Source organism: Homalodisca vitripennis, chromosome 1 (assembly GCF_021130785.1).
Source record: "Homalodisca vitripennis isolate AUS2020 chromosome 1, UT_GWSS_2.1, whole genome shotgun sequence".
In the NCBI taxonomy this organism is placed as follows: Eukaryota; Metazoa; Arthropoda; class Insecta; order Hemiptera; family Cicadellidae; genus Homalodisca; species Homalodisca vitripennis.
The window spans coordinates 28155428-28172929 of NC_060207.1; positions in this window are offsets into that span (position 1 = coordinate 28155428).

Sequence of the window (17502 nt, forward strand, 5' to 3'; positions counted from 1 at the left end):
GCGTAATATTTCACTTTACCTGGCCCCTCCATTTATTCCTTGTTAAAGTTCAAACACATATCAGCTATTAGATATATGTGTAATTTGATACTGAATATATTAGGGCATTTGATTTCTTTGGTACGCTACTTCGTACCACAAAATATATTTCGCAGCTTAAGTAGCGTACTTGAAATTGCCCCCTACTTAATGCGTTAGCTGGCTATTTGTACTCTACAGTTTGTGATTTTCCACTTGAAACCCCTCGCCCAGGCGATACAAAACTTTGATCAACATTACTGTTAGCCAATGGATCTTTTGAAATAATATCATAAAGTTTGCTAAAATTTTGCTTGAAATTCAGGCCATTGAACTGTGAAAGATTTTGTGGATTTTTTACAAACTTTTCTGTAAATATGCGTACGATTATTTAAGTAGTTAAAAAAATTATTCAAACTATTTACTTGACATTTCTAATTTTATAGTATGTTGCCAGACAAAATGTTTTGCCGTGAAACACACTTGTACACACGTGCGCGCGCACACACTCGCACGCACACACACACACACACACGCGCACGCGCGCGCGTGTGTGTTATATTTTGTGCCTGTGTAAAATTGGATGTGAAATTTATTTACATGTATCAAAAACATTTCTTAGCCAACATACCTTTAAAACTAAAAAAACTAACGTTTAACCCTTTTTTAGCAAATTTCCTATATACTGATAGCTACGTAATAATTATTTTACATTGTTTATCTAACATATTTTGATCAAATATTTGCCAAAAACTTTAAATATATAACTATAGTAAATATATCGTGGTACTTATATTATAATTTTATAGAATATGCGTACGTTTTATGTATAAGTTCGTTCACTGCAGCACGCCTATTCACAGACGTTATGGATCAGCAAATTATTTACTTAAAAACCAATGAGTGCCAGTTAAATAATTTACTTGTCAGAACTTATTGTGATTATTTTGTTAATCGGTTGATTGCGTAATGAAGCATCTACCGTCAGTTGCTGATGGAAGAAATCCAATTTATGAATGAATTTGGTGTATAACGTGACTGCTACTTCCTTTACTGCTACTGGTATTGTAAATGTTAAATTAATGGGGAGTTTCAATTTATCTCTGCCAATAAAGTAACTCTGGCTACATTGATCTTATGGGTAACTGAGTATTTATTTTTCGTGACAGTAAAAAGAGAAAAATATGTTTTTTGAAATTGTTTTTAAATCTTCACTTATATGGACTCTTCGTTCACCTCAATGTAACTCAAAATCTCGTCATTCTTAGGTTACGTAATAGCTTGGACGCGGTATAGCCTAATGGCACTGAGAAATGTTAGGCAATCTTAGTAATAAAGAGGCGGCTGTGGTGTAACGACGTAACGTCGCGCGTCCAGTTGACCACTTTATAACACTTATTTTTGGTCGTACAGTTATATAGGAGGTTTCTCATTTTAAATGTATGAATTGAACCGCATCAGGTTTTGATATTTTCTTGTAAAATGTACACTTTTTGATTTGTGATTTGATTGTGAATCTTAGTAAAGATGTAAATAATGGGCTATTATCAAAATAGCCACTTGAATAATCGGCTCTTAACAGTGGCTTGTGCACAAAACACTTCCCCTATTTAGAAATGTAATTAATGAATTTTACAACGGGGGAGGGGGGATTTGCTTGGTAGGTAGAGTCACTTAATATTTCATCACATAGTTGTTCATAATACCAAGTATCATTTTAACGCAACCTTTAAAACAAAGGCATTATTGTAATTTCACTAAATTATTTCGCTAAATGTTTTTAATAATTATAATACAAATATGAAATCAAAAATGTAACTACCATAACACTAGAATAACTATGTTTTACAGATTGGCTGAACGCCAATACAATCTCATAGGCAGGTAACATCTCTGGAATAGCCACTCTCTCTCATAAATTTAATAAAACCACGTCTAGATGAGTGGACAATTTCAGCCTACGTCTAAAAATATTTATATAAGTATTTAACATGGGAATTCCATAATATTATTATGTATAGAAATTAATTAAAAATACAAAAGAAAACTTTATACAAATACTTATTTGGGCTATATTGTGATAAATACAAGAATAACTCAAAATAAAGAGCAGGAAGCAAATATGTAATAAATAAATATGTATATGCTGTGACGCCTTTACACAAATTCTCAAATCAATATATGCCTCATTTTAAATATGATATAAATTATTTGTGTTAACATAAGTTATTTGATGAATTCTCGCCTTTTACATATGCACACACACACACACACACACACACACACACACACACACACACACACACACACACACACACACACACACACACACACACACACACACAACACACACACACACACACACACACACACACACACACACACACACACACACACACACACACACACACACACACACACACACACACACACACACACACACACACACACACACACACACACACACACACACACACACACACACACACACACACACACACACACACACAACACACTCACACACACACACACACACACACACATATATACGTGGCGCTATCTTGGAAAATTATATTATAAGATATCGTAACAAATTAAAGAAAAAAATATTTTGTAACTACTTACTATTTCTTTAAAATATATATATATATATATATATATATATATATATATATATATATATATTTAGGGCTATGTCGGGAAATAGTTGAGTTAAAATTACTGCTCGAATTACGGTCGTCATCTTGAAAAATGTTATAACTTAAGACTCACTAACACACTTATCCAAGTTATGTGCATTTACTTGTCTTCAAATCAGGTTTAATTTGGATGTTTTAAAAATTACGGCAGTTCACAAACTCGTGTTATATTGGATAACCCCATACATACATATATGTATTTCGGAATATAATGGTATTCCGGGGGTCATGATCGGAAAAAGGCAAAAAAATCTCCTGGAAAATCCATTATGGGGACGATTGCATTAGGCGGATCTATCTGAAATCTACCCAAACCTTCATAAAACTAATCGTTCTTTAACATAAATATCTTAACCACCAAGTTATTATGTTTATTTAGGCCAAAACGTTTCCAAATTCAATAGATCTGATACTTTTAGAGTTTGTACTACCCAATGAATTGCGCTCTGAGAATAAAGTTCAGTACAGTTACACACAAATGCTGCATTCTGTCGCTCAGACTGCTCTCGAACTGCTTCAGCAAAGGACTAAAACAAATCTCCAACTGTTTTTTTGCTAATCTGGGTCCTGGCTCCGAGGTCTGTCTAAGGTGGTATAACATTCCTTATATTATATAATCAGTCTTTTTACCGAGGTGCAAAGCTGACGTACTATCCTTGTTGTTGGTTCTGTCCATGGGAAAATCCTTTCACAGTGTATATACTGTAAGGGTCCTTACATAACCCCTCGTACTCGTACCAAGCTTGATAGCTCAAGGCCTCTGTACGCAATGCTCGCTGACACTAGTCGCTGTCACTGGAAGGATTTCCACTTCCCTAGTCATCCCCTCACCTTTGCCAGGCACAGAAGGTCATGGGCACCATTGACACCTGGAGTATTACTGACACCTTTGGTAACACAAGCGTTTGAGAAGTCAGTTATATTTTTTTTTTGGTATGTGGCGTTTTCAGCCTATGCTACCTAATTGTCTTAACACACCTTAACCTCTATAGTGTAGGTTAAGTTTGACAGCACATAGCACCTCTGATACCATAGAACATGCGGCTTACGAGTATAAACCACAGCAGCCTCTACAACAGCCTGTCTATGGAAACGGGTAATCTGCCACCTTTGATTGTATTTATATCATAAAAGCTTCTACTAACAGTCCCGTTAGTTAGTTGACTCCTTGACTTGGTACTTTAAATGCCAAATAGTGATAAAACGTGTTTTCTCTATCACATATTGCCAAATGTCTCATAGATTCACGCTGACACCATTATTGAACCTATTTAAATCCTTTATGAATTCAATGGCAACTCTCAATATCCTTGAATATGGAACGAGGTCCAAATTTACAATGCTAGTTTGTTAACCTTAAATGTTGGTACAGATATTGAGGATTATTTATACAAATACAGCGTAATATGTGAAATAGTAGTATAAATGATTAAACATGTTCAAAACGAATTTAATGAGTAGGCTTGTACTGTACTACATTATCCCAGATATTACTAGACGGATAGAAGAGAGACAGAGTATTATTGATAGTAATATAAGTATCAATATCGAGTACTATACCAAGTGAAGTATTTCTCGCTAAATGAAATGTTAACTACAGGTAAAAATCAATACAGCATAGTTTATTTTAGTTATGTAAATAAAAAGAATTAGTAAACAAGTATTAGTACACAATATCAAAATCAAGAATTATAGCTAGTAAGTTAATGATAAATACAAGTAAATGACATATTGATGATACCATGTATTCGTATTATGACAAATGAGGTATTGAGAAATATTGCTTATATCATGCAAACAATGACAATGTTATTTATTGCTAACGAGGTATTGGTACCTCCAGGGACTTACTTCTAGTAGGTGTATGTACACACACTAATTATGTTTATACACATATCTAACATTACTTTTATTATGCAAACAGTGACATTGTTATTTATTGATAACGACGTATTGGTACCTCCAGGGACTTACTTCTAGTAGGTGTATGTACACACACTAATTATGTTTATACACATATCTAACATTACTTTTATTATGCAAACAGTGACATTGTTATTTGTTAATAACGACGTATTGGTACCTCCAGGGACTTACTTCTAGTAGGTGTATGTACACACACTAATTATGTTTATACACATATCTAACATTACTTTTATTATGCAAACAGTGACATTGTTATTTATTAATAACGACGTATTGGTACCTCCAGGACTTACTTCTAGTAGGTGTATGTACACACACTAATTATGTTTATACACATATCTAACATTACTTTTATTATGCAAACAGTGACATTGTTATTTATTAATAACGACGTATTGGTACCTCCAGGACTTACTTCTAGTAGGTGTATGTACACACACTAATTATGTTTATACACATATCTAACATTACTTTTATTATGCAAACAGTGACATTGTTATTTATTACTAACGACGTATTGGTACCTCCAGGACTTACTTCTAGTAGGTGTATGTACACACACTAATTATGTTTATACACATATCTAACATTACTTTTATTATGCAAACAGTGACATTGTTATTTATTACTAACGACGTATTGGTACCTCCAGGACTTACTTCTAGTAGGTGTATGTACACACACTAATTATGTTTATACACATATCTAACATTACTTTTATTATGCAAACAGTGACATTGTTATTTATTAATAACGACGTATTAGTACCTCCAGGACTTACTTCTAGTAGGTGTATGTACACACACTAATTATGTTTATACACATATCTAACATTACTTTTATTATGCAAACAGTGACATTGTTATTTGTTAATAACGACGTATTGGTACCTCCAGGACTTACTTCTAGTAGGTGTATGTACACACACTAATTATGTTTATACACATATCTAACATTACTTTTATTATGCAAACAGTGACATTGTTATTTATTTAATAACGACGTATTGGTACCTCCAGGGACTTACTTCTAGTAGGTGTATGTACACACACTAATTATGTTTATACACATATCTAACATTACTTTTATTATGCAAACAGTGACATTGTTATTTGTTAATAACGACGTATTGGTACCTCCAGGACTTACTTCTAGTAGGTGTATGTACACACACTAATTATGTTTATACACATATCTAACATTACTTTTATTATGCAAACAGTGACATTGTTATTTATTAATAACGACGTATTGGTACCTCCAGGACTTACTTCTAGTAGGTGTATGTACACACACTAATTATGTTTATACACATATCTAACATTACTTTTATTATGCAAACAGTGACATTGTTATTTGTTAATAACGACGTATTGGTACCTCCAGGGACTTACTTCTAGTAGGTGTATGTACACACACTAATTATGTTTATACACATATCTAACATTACTTTTATTATGCAAACAGTGACATTGTTATTTATTAATAACGACGTATTGGTACCTCCAGGGACTTACTTCTAGTAGGTGTATGTACACACACTAATTATGTTTATACACATATCTAACATTACTTTTATTATGCAAACAGTGACATTGTTATTTATTAATAACGACGTATTGGTACCTCCAGGACTTACTTCTAGTAGGTGTATGTACACACACTAATTATGTTTATACACATATCTAACATTACTTTTATTATGCAAACAGTGACATTGTTATTTATTAATAACGACGTATTGGTACCTCCAGGGACTTACTTCTAGTAGGTGTATGTACACACACTAATTATGTTTATACACATATCTAACATTACTTTTATTATGCAAACAGTGACATTGTTATTTATTGTTAACGACGTATTGGTACCTCCAGGACTTACTTCTAGTAGGTGTATGTACACACACTAATTATGTTTATACACATATCTAACATTACTTTTATTATGCAAACAGTGACATTGTTATTTATTGTTAACGACGTATTGGTACCTCCAGGGACTTACTTCTAGTAGGTGTATGTACACACACTAATTATGTTTATACACATATCTAACATTACTTTTATTATGCAAACAGTGACATTGTTATTTGTTAATAACGACGTATTGGTACCTCCAGGGACTTACTTCTAGTAGGTGTATGTACACACACTAATTATGTTTATACACATATCTAACATTACTTTTATCATGCAAACAGTGACATTGTTATTTATTGATAACGACGTATTGGTACCTCCAGGGACTTACTTCTAGTAGGTGTATGTACACACACTAATTATGTTTATACACATATCTAACATTACTTTTATCATGCAAACAGTGACATTGTTATTTATTGATAACGACGTATTGGTACCTCCAGGGACTAACTTCTGGTTGCTATTTACACGAACTAATTATCTTTAGGAACATAATTAACCTAATTTTGCCCTTACGTATACTGACTTTGGCATTTGTTATTTGTGGGGTAGTAGTGGGAACTGACATGGTTGAAAATGTACAGCCCCCAAATGTTAACAATCACACACCTACAGCTATATCTAAACAATTGGGTTGTTCTTAGATAGGGGTTTTGAAGTTAAATATTGCTGTTTTATACTATATTGTTAATGCATGTTCGATACGTTAGTTGTAAAGGTCTATAAAACCCAGGCAGTGGTAACAAATGTTGGTGTCATAACGGCATCACCCAAAATTATATTAAATTTAGATTTCATGCATACTAGATATCTTTGTATAGTTCTATAAATCCTAGGCAGTTGAAACCAATTTTGGCATAAGAACCGTATAACTCAAATCATATCACTTTTTTATGAATTTAAATCTAACAGATGATTCATATTAATTTATAAAATTATTTAATTGTACTTTTCGCTTGATATTTTTGTTACAGCAAACCGGCATTTATAACGTACATATGTCGCAACGAAAATATTGTAGTATTGGATATAAAATCTTTTTCAAAGGCCAGATTTTTTGGTAAAAATTGGTTTGAGTTAAATCTAGTAAATCAAATATAATAGTTTTTACATAGGTATATTATAGAAAATAGGCACGCTTTGTTTTTGCAATAACAAGTCAATAAAATTATATAAAACTAAATAAAATATATTACTCATAAATAAAATATTCTTAAAGTTACTAGTGAAACTTTTAGTAGATAACAAATTACATTTAATACGTGATTACTTTAGGAACAGCTTTTAAACGCCTTCATTATATATTTAACGCACAATATATACAGATATATCTGCATTATGTCGCTCTTAGTTTTGAAGGCGATCTTTTACATGGCTATCCTTAAAAAAAGGATATGTTTCGTGCAATGATAGGTATACAGTACTCTGTTTACATATTTTTATTTGTTTATCTCTTTACTTATCTCAAGGATATGAACAGCCAGTGTTTTGTGTGTGTAATATTTATAGCAATTGTTTAGTATCCTCACAATTTCTTAATATTTCACATTAATAAACCAACAATAAAAATATAAAACTACAAGAACCACAAAAAGAAAATATACGCGGAAAGATGAGGCTCTAGAAGCGCGAAAACCTGTACCTACGTAACTCCTGTATCTCTGTACCTACTCAACTTCTATATCTCTCACAATCTGCTAGGTATATTTACCTATATTGCAGATACCTTTGCTCATCTTATGACTATTTGTATATTTTATTGTCGTTTCCATCTATATTTCTGTCAGTACACCTAAAGTATAAGTGTTCCATGAAATTGGTCCTTATTCCTCTAAACAGCTACCTCTTTAATATAATTCAGTACTGTTATGTTAAAAATAAAATAACATTAGCGCCAGTAAAATATTGTTTGTATTAGCAATAGTCCATTTAAAATACTGTTATAATGCTCTCGTATAAGTATGAAAATTATACTAGATCTAAAAAACTATATTAAACTAATTAAATTATATTATATCTGATCACTAACGCATTCATGCACACTGTAAGATGATTTGTCAGTGAGTCGATTTTTATACTTCGGCTTTATTTTATCTTCATTCAAGAAGGCTAGGTAGAGAATTGAACAATTTAATAAAATTGTTTAATGTATGTCTTTGAAAATAATAAGTGTTGTGATAAGAGACTAATATTTCCGAAGTGAGTACACTGCACAGGTCTCGGTTAGGCTGAAAAATAAACATTTTATAATAGAGAACCAAGGATTAAAAAATAAAATGACGCGTTCTCTCCTACATTGCCTTTTTCCCAAATAGGAATTGCGTACATAAAAACAACTATAATTTGCATTTTATAAAGAAACACCTACAAGTAAATACTATAAATAAACTCAGGCTATACTAGAGGAGAAGTCAAATTGAGATTAGAAAGGCATTTAAAAGAAAATATCTTCTAGGTAGAGGCGTTATATCCTGAAATTGTCTCATTGTCAAAACTATTTACCTAGAATAATTTACAAAAATCAGTGATATGCTCATTTTTGAATGCCAGTGTCAATCCCAGACTTAAGTACATGAATCCAATTTTAAATGTCAAATTTTTTAAATTGTAGAAACCCTTTCTCTTTCAAACTTCAGTAGTTTTATACAGTAAGTTTAACTGAATCCTATTACTAATAAACAAAACAAAAACGTGAAGGGGAGCACTGCGCACTATCTTTTTCCATGTTAACATATATTCCATTCCTTTTTCTCAGGACCTACATAAGGTACCTTGCTACTGTTTGTTTTATCTGAAAGTACAACTTTTCTGCTTCATACTGAACCAAACTTTTTTAACATTTGGACAATTTTTAATATTTTTCTGAATTTTATAAACATTATCTACAAAAAAGTATTCTAAAATTAACTTTTTAATTTTTTTTTGTATATTTAATGTAGTATGTATTATTAGTTTATTGGTTCCACATGAGAAGATAGGTGTAATACACTAGCAGTAAAAATGTCAGGATGATATCTCAAAGGAGTTCTGAGAAAAGGCACATGACATTCGAAAAATACAAGTTTTCGGAAAATGTGAAAATAGAAAGACACTATAAGCTTATAACAAAACAGGTTTTATTAGCCTACCTAAGACATGGAACTTCAATATAATCCTGATCCATATGATGGCTCTTCTCCCTCTTCTTCCTCAAATTTGTCTTCGAGTCTTCTTTTTAGCAAGTTTTTATGCTGTCTTATCTTTTTTTCGAGCTCATCTTCGGCCTTCTCTGCTGCTTTGATTCTTCGTTGGTCGACTCTTTGACAGCCATATACTAAGTTTTTTCCAGGTTTGAATCCACATTCCTCCAATAATTTGCAAAGAATCACTGCACCATCATTAAAACAAGACAATGCCAAATATACACCTAAGCTAAGAGTTTTTAGCCTAACAAATGTTCCTTTAGGAACAAAACCCTAAATGACATTGTTGAGCGACTCATTACTGTTCTGTGTTTTGCCTCCTAAACATTTTTTCAAACGAGAAATGAAAATAGAAACATATTCAACCAAAATATTACTATAACAGATGACTTTCTACTAGAAAGAAACCAACACATTTTAACACTTCGACCGGGGGGCCGATTTTTAGGCATAAAATCTTGAAAACATATTCCATAGTATTCAAAATAATTTGCATTTGCTAAAATATAATGCCCATGTGTTATATATCATTTTAAAGAGGAGATTTCAGACTACAAGGTGCAAGCAAAAAAAGAAAATGTAAAAAAAAAATTTTTCGTGCAGTGCTCCCCTTTTACCAGCATTTGAGGGTTTTTTTATTGTTCAACATTGTCACTTGAAACATCACTGTTGTAGATAGTACAACGTTGCAATAGTAACGCAAGAGTGAGAAACGCAGCGGTACGGTAAGAGTACAGGACCGTTCCGTATTATATCTGAAGAGATCTATCTTACACGAAGTCGTATATTCCACAATTTCAAGAGTGAAATGTGAAGAATATTAAGAAACGAATTATGTGACAGCTTCGTCCAACGCTCAAGTAGTTCCCAGCTCCGTAACAAGTAACCTCCCACCATCAGCTTTATCGCCAAGCCAAGACCCATCACGCCCTCTTACGATCTAACAATACACTTCGCTTTACAAGACAATACCAGGCACTTAATAACAGCGACACATTTTAAAACACATAACACGTTTTTCATATTTAATAACAACTGCACCTTTCTATGCACACAAATTCAAAACAAAATAGCTTTCTAGGCCAGAATTGAATTCGTTTGTTGCTTCTCAGTTGTTGGAACATAAGCTCAATGTATTATACCTATTGCAATCTCATGAGAACATTCGTTGGTAATACTCAACTTCTGTAGCACCATCCATAAGAACATCATCGATCAAGTTGACCGTATATATTTTCTAGAACTGCTTTAGACAAAAATGTAGAACTAAATCCAGGTTGGTATGTCTGATACTTATCACATGGAATCTGTACTCCAATCGGTACACGACTGATGGATACCATCTGTCTAATAGAATCACAATCCAAATACCTTATGTCATTTGGAAGTTTGTCTTTTTTATATAATTACGTCTGCTAATTTTCACTGTTTGTAACTAATTCAGAAAAATCTACCTTGACCAACTTAATCCAGTGCCTTTTCTATGGGTGGCTTTCAATCAGATTTTCACCTACGACACCCCATGAAGTCTGGACACTGTGAGATATAAAATCCTCATAGATTCGCTTCTCTCAGGCAAAATTTTAATTAAGTTCACCACTGGTGTGACAATGTTATTTTTTTCACTTCACCCACATTATCCCTAAACGTCTGTAGACACTATCAGATATATTCTCATACATTAGCCTCCCTCAGGCAACCCTTTTAATCAGGCTAACTCCTAGTGTGACAATGTTATCTTTACCATTTCACCTACATCATCTTTAGACATCTTTGGACACTATGAGATATATCTTCATAGATACACCACTCTCAGGCAACACTTTTAATTAGGCTCACCACTGGTGTGATAATTTTATCTTTACCATTTCACCTACATCATCTCTAGGCCTCTATGATCACTATGAGGTATATCCTCATACATTAGCCTCCCTCAGGCAACCCTTTTAATTAGACTAACTCCTAGTGTGACAATGTTATCTTTACCATTTCACCTACATCATCCTTAGACATCTTCGGACACTATGGCGCATATCCTCATAGATACGCCACTCTCAAGCAGCCCTTTTATGTTCAGTCCTGGTGTGAAGATGTTACCTTTACCATTTCACCTACATGCCATTCCATTCCATTCTTTACCATTTTTTTCATTTTTTCCTAGATGCATTTGTACATTTTGAGACATGTCCTCATATATACGCCTATCTCCGGCACCACAGGTTCACTTTCGTGCACTTCATTGCTAGTCGGTAAAGACATTCTGGTGAAAGAAGCTTTTCTATTTAGTATAGTTTCTGAGTATATATGTACACTATTATATGCGTTACTACTGAGTATTATTATTGTAGCAATAACACTAATTATCTATATCTATATATATAAAAATGAATGTTTGTGTGTTTGTCCTTTATGGAATCGTGAACTATTTGGACCGATCATTGATGAAAATTTGTATGTATATGTATTTTTCCACGGAAAAGGTTTATAAGCTATGCCCATCCCTTTCCCGATTCAGGATTCCGCCCCAGGCTGGTTACAGAAATCATAAGAAATGCATTGCAGCAAACATATGTTAACGTCTTTTCAAATTTTTAATCAGCTGTTCTTTGTAAACATATATTACACTTATAGTTTTTAAAGCATAGAGTAAGCTTAAGAGAAACGACAAATTTTGTTTAAACTGTTTTTGCAATCACTGTTAAACATAGACTTTACTATCCAGATAATACAATTCAAATTTGACGTAAAAATTCACCTTTAACTGCAATATTTATTTAATATAAACCATGCTCATGCTTGATCAGAAGAGTAATGCAGATATCATAATTACTATCTTACGTTGGCTACAAATATAAAGAATGTTATAAAATCAACCTTAGTTGTTTTTTTTTGACAGAAGTATGGTTCTCAAAACTCCGTGTGTACATATTCTCTCGATCGAGACAACAAAGCAAGCTCAATCGTGGCATCGGAGATATAACTAATTTAATCTAAAATTTATTATAGTAAAAAAAAAATTTACTAAGTAATATAAGGACTTCGGTTCTTAAGATTTGCGTGCGAAGCCGTGGGTAACAGCTAGATAGAGGCAGGAATATGGTACATACCTTCATAATACGCCCAAGAGGCTCACGATGGAACGACTATCAATTATCTCAGCAATGTTTAGAATGTGATAGAAAAAGAATAAGTGAATATAGTGTACTGTTTTCAACGGGAAATTGCGTGCGAAGCCGCGGGCAACTTTTGCAAAAAATTATTGAAATGCGCAGCAAAGCGCGCCGGGCCCGCTAGTATATATATAAAGAATGAATGTTTGTGTGTTTGTCCTTTATGGAATCGTAAACTATTGGACCGATCATTATGAAAATTTGTATGTATATACATTTTTCCACGGAGAAGGTTTATAAGCTATGCCCATTGATGTAACTCGCCACCAGGCGGCGCTGTAAAAGATAACAATTTTCAAAGCGCCTGCAAACTATAAACTGCAATTACGAGACAGTTACGAATATTAATTTGCCATAGACTATTAGAAGGCGCTAAGTTAGAATGTATATTTGTCTTTAAGATACATAATATCTGATTGAACTTAAAGTTAAAGTAATAAAGTACATGTACGTGCACAATGGCTATATAATAACATAAACAGATTTTCTTGATCGTGGCAACAAGGCAAACGTTACATAGGCGTTGTAAATATAATTCAATTAAACCAGAAGTTCACATACACGGGCCAAAGCTTACGAAAAGCGTGCAAAACCGCGGGAAACAGCTAGTTATATTCTAAAAGTGTTACTTTTTTCCTTGACTTCGTGGGATAAAACGTTGTTATGGTTATCTATAATTAGAATGACGGGAATCACGATTCACACAGCCAGGACTTCCCATAAATTTTTAGTAGTGCTCATGCACAGGTGCGGCAAGTCAGGGTAAATATTTGGTTTGCGCTTGTGTAATGACGGGTCCGTAAATAAATATGATCGGCTGTATAGCGAGCGACTGCTAGCAACAGGGCCACGCCACACGCCAGCTTGCTTCTTTCTTCGAGCTGAAAACCTAGTTTTTATCCGCAGTGTCAAAGTCAAATCATTTATTGTTCATAGACAAAACATTGTATAGAACATAGTCGTACAATAAATAAATACGTACAAATTATAGTCTATGAAAGAACTGTGAAGTGTAATAAGAAAACCAGGCTAGGAAAAGTCTCATAAATACTCATTTATTGACTTTTTTGAATGAACTTGCACTTTTAAAAGCTCTTATTTTATCAGGAAGGCTGTTGAACAATTTGGGTCCATTGGTATTGAACTGACTTTTTAAATATGCTAGATCGAAACACAGGTATGACAAGATTACTCTTGTGACTAGTTCTGTGAGTATGAATTGAAAATTTTGAAATATTATTAAAAGTGAACAAACACACTGAATTTATTAACATAGAAGTGAGAGTCAACATACCCTCGGTAGGGAAACATCTCAACAGCTGTCACGACATCCCAGCCTTCAGAAGATTCGAATTGCCGGCTTTTGTAATTTAAACACTCTTTTAAGTGAAGACCTATTATATCGGTTCGCCAGAATATAATGCCATAGATTAAAAGAGAGTAAAAGTAGCCAAAGTATAAAACCAGCAAAACATTTTTGTCAAGGAAGATGGTTAAGAATATAGACAGCAGCTGATTTTGGAGCATAGATCGTTTATGTGACAGTTCCAATTTAAATTTGCATCAATATGAAGTCCCAAGAAACTGACTTCATCATGAATATAATATCCAGGATACCGGCATCATCAGACTGGGGCCTTAGACGAAAATGCACTATTTGTATTTGTATTTGAAAACACGTTTTTTTTAGGAAATAAATGCTAAGTTTATTCAGAACAGAGGACAGTCTTTGATTGAGTGATTTTTTATTCAGCATTTACAGCAACACTTGTATCTTCGGCATATTGAACAATATGACCCGCAACTGAGTTCTGGAGGTCATTGATGTATATTGAGCATTATTTCGGAGGAGAACATACTCGAAGGGGATTTTGGGAGCGAGGTATGCCTCCAAAGACATACCTCGGAAAATACTCGAATAAAACCTCGAAGGAATTTTAGAGCTGTTTTTGATCGTACATGTATACCATTGCTTGAACTAGTTCTTGGGATTTCTCTAACTGTCTGGATAGGAGTTGTGCAAATTTGGTGCATTTCTATGAGCAATTTAACAAACTATTTTCCTAAACCACAAAATTGCTAGCAAAAATAAGCTTAGGCAGACGTAATTACTGAAATTAAGTTAAATGCTCATCTCTACTATTCAAATGTAAAGCACCTTTTAAACTAAATCCATCGAATTTAAATTTCATGTGAACATTTTTTAGACAAAGACAACAGTGCCTTTTGGTGAGAATAGTACTGTACCTTTTAATTTGTCTTAAGAAATATATAAGACGTATACAACCAGAACGAATAATTATTTATAGTTGATTGAGTGCCACAACTTAGCTTAACCTCTTCATGCATGACGATGTCATTTGACACCACTAAATAAATAAATATATATAAAATGTAAGATGTACTCCAAACTGTCTCTATCTCAAGTAGTTCACTCAAAGGTTCATAGGTACTAGCAAAAGCCACCCTACAGCACAATGGAAGCAACAGTTTATTTTCCCTCCATTTTTATTCAGTCCAGCATTGTTATTATTAGTGAGAGGTTATTTTGACAGTTTCATAATTTTTCCTGATTGATAAGGAATTTTTATCAGTTAAGAAAAATTATGTTCTGTTTTTAGGTATTATATACTAACATATTTACTAAATATATTTTTGAAATTGCTGATGTAATAAAAATTAGCCACAAATTATTGATGAGTGACAAATGACGCCACCATGCAATAAGTGAAACTATCCCGATGCCTATTACTGATTGGTATAGTTTCACTTATTTTATTTTTTCTTCTTCGTAGGTGTAAGAAAACATGGATACTTCTGTCTTGGATGATGGTGATATTGCCGAATACTTGGAATTACATAGGGAGAATATTATTCCATCTGGGTCAGAGGATGAGGAGTGCAGTTTATCAGGTGATGAACTATTTGAAGTTGATGTTGCCCAACAGAATATTTCAGAAGGTATTGAAATACCAGAAGATCTTCCTGAAATTTGCACAGATTTTCAAAATTTTCAGTCAATACAGGAAAACCCAAGAAGTTATAACGATCACTCGGCCTCATGCTATATCCGAGTACACCTTCATGGGAGGAGTTGACATGGCGGACAGAATGATAGCACATTACTCTCATGGCATCAAGTCTAAGAAGTGGTACCTTAGAGTATTTTTTCACCTCTTAAATGTGTCCCTAGTGAATGCCTGGTTTTGCTACACGAAATCGGTTGATGTAAAAATGGACTTGTTGTCTTTCAAATCATCTGTAGCCAACACCCTCATTGCCAAAGGGTGATGTGACTCGAAGAGAGGAAGGCCCTCATCAATGTCTCCAAACAACACTCCAAACTCTTAAGAAAAAAAAGTAACGAGTAAACATAATTCCGGAACTGAGATACGACAAAGTTGACCACTGGCCACCGAAAGTCGAAAACGCCAGGAAGCAGCGATGCCGTTTTGAACACTGCAAGAAAAAAACCAGATTCCAGTGTAAAACATTTGTGGTTTACATGTATTTCCACACTGTATGGAAGCTTTCCATAGTAAATAGGATGTTATTATATGGATATTTCAATAAATAAATTGATTTTAGTTTTGAAATTTAATTTTTTTTTTTAATAAACATTTTTTTATTGTACAAAATGTGACAATATTTAATGTTAAGAGATTAAATACATTTTTATACATTTATAACTTAAACATAGTACTTATTTAATGCACATGTACCAGAAAATAAAACAAATTATAAAAAAGGTAACATTCATATTTTGTTTCCTTATTGCATGGTGGTGTCATATGACGTCAGGTCCGCCATTTTTTAACTAAGACGTAAAAAAATATGAAAAAATTATTTTTGTTATTAAACAAGCCTATTTAACAAGAAAAACAAGTAAACAAATTTTTCTTTTAATTATTTAATAATTCATGCATGAAGAGGTAAAGTGAATTTAAATTCTTTGTATTTCAGCAAAATTTGACAAAACTTTTAGACACGTATTCGATCTGCTGCTTTTGAGAGTACTGCTGAGAAGGTCGGAAGAACGCGCTCTTACATTTAGGTAACTGTGGATACTTTCGTAAACTAGCACGATTTTTACTCAAAACTATTGCTCTTAGTTACGGTTGAGATCCAAGGTTAAATAATCGAGAGTTTTAGGGTTTATAAGAAAATGTAAGGAGTATCGAGTTCAAACAGACCGTGACAGAAGGTTTTCCAACCAATATAATAAAGTAATCCCGCTACATACGCAGTGCCGCATTTCCCTATAGGCCCACTAGGCCCAGGCCTAGGGCGCAAAATTTTAGGGGGCGCATAAATTTTAAAGTACACAAAAGAAAAAAGTTGCGGCGGCGGGTGGTGTTGGCGCTCGGCGGGGCGGGTGGCCAAGGTCAACTAGATACTAGATAATATACTATTGTAATTATCTTTCATCAAAATTACGTAATTAAGAAATTTACTGGATTTCTACGTCAGTGTAATCAGAGTCCTCTGGGGGGGGGGGGGCGCTCTTTGGTCTGTAGGCCTAGGGGCGCCGAATTTGTAAATGCGGCCCTGTACATACGTTATTATGTGATATGTCACATGA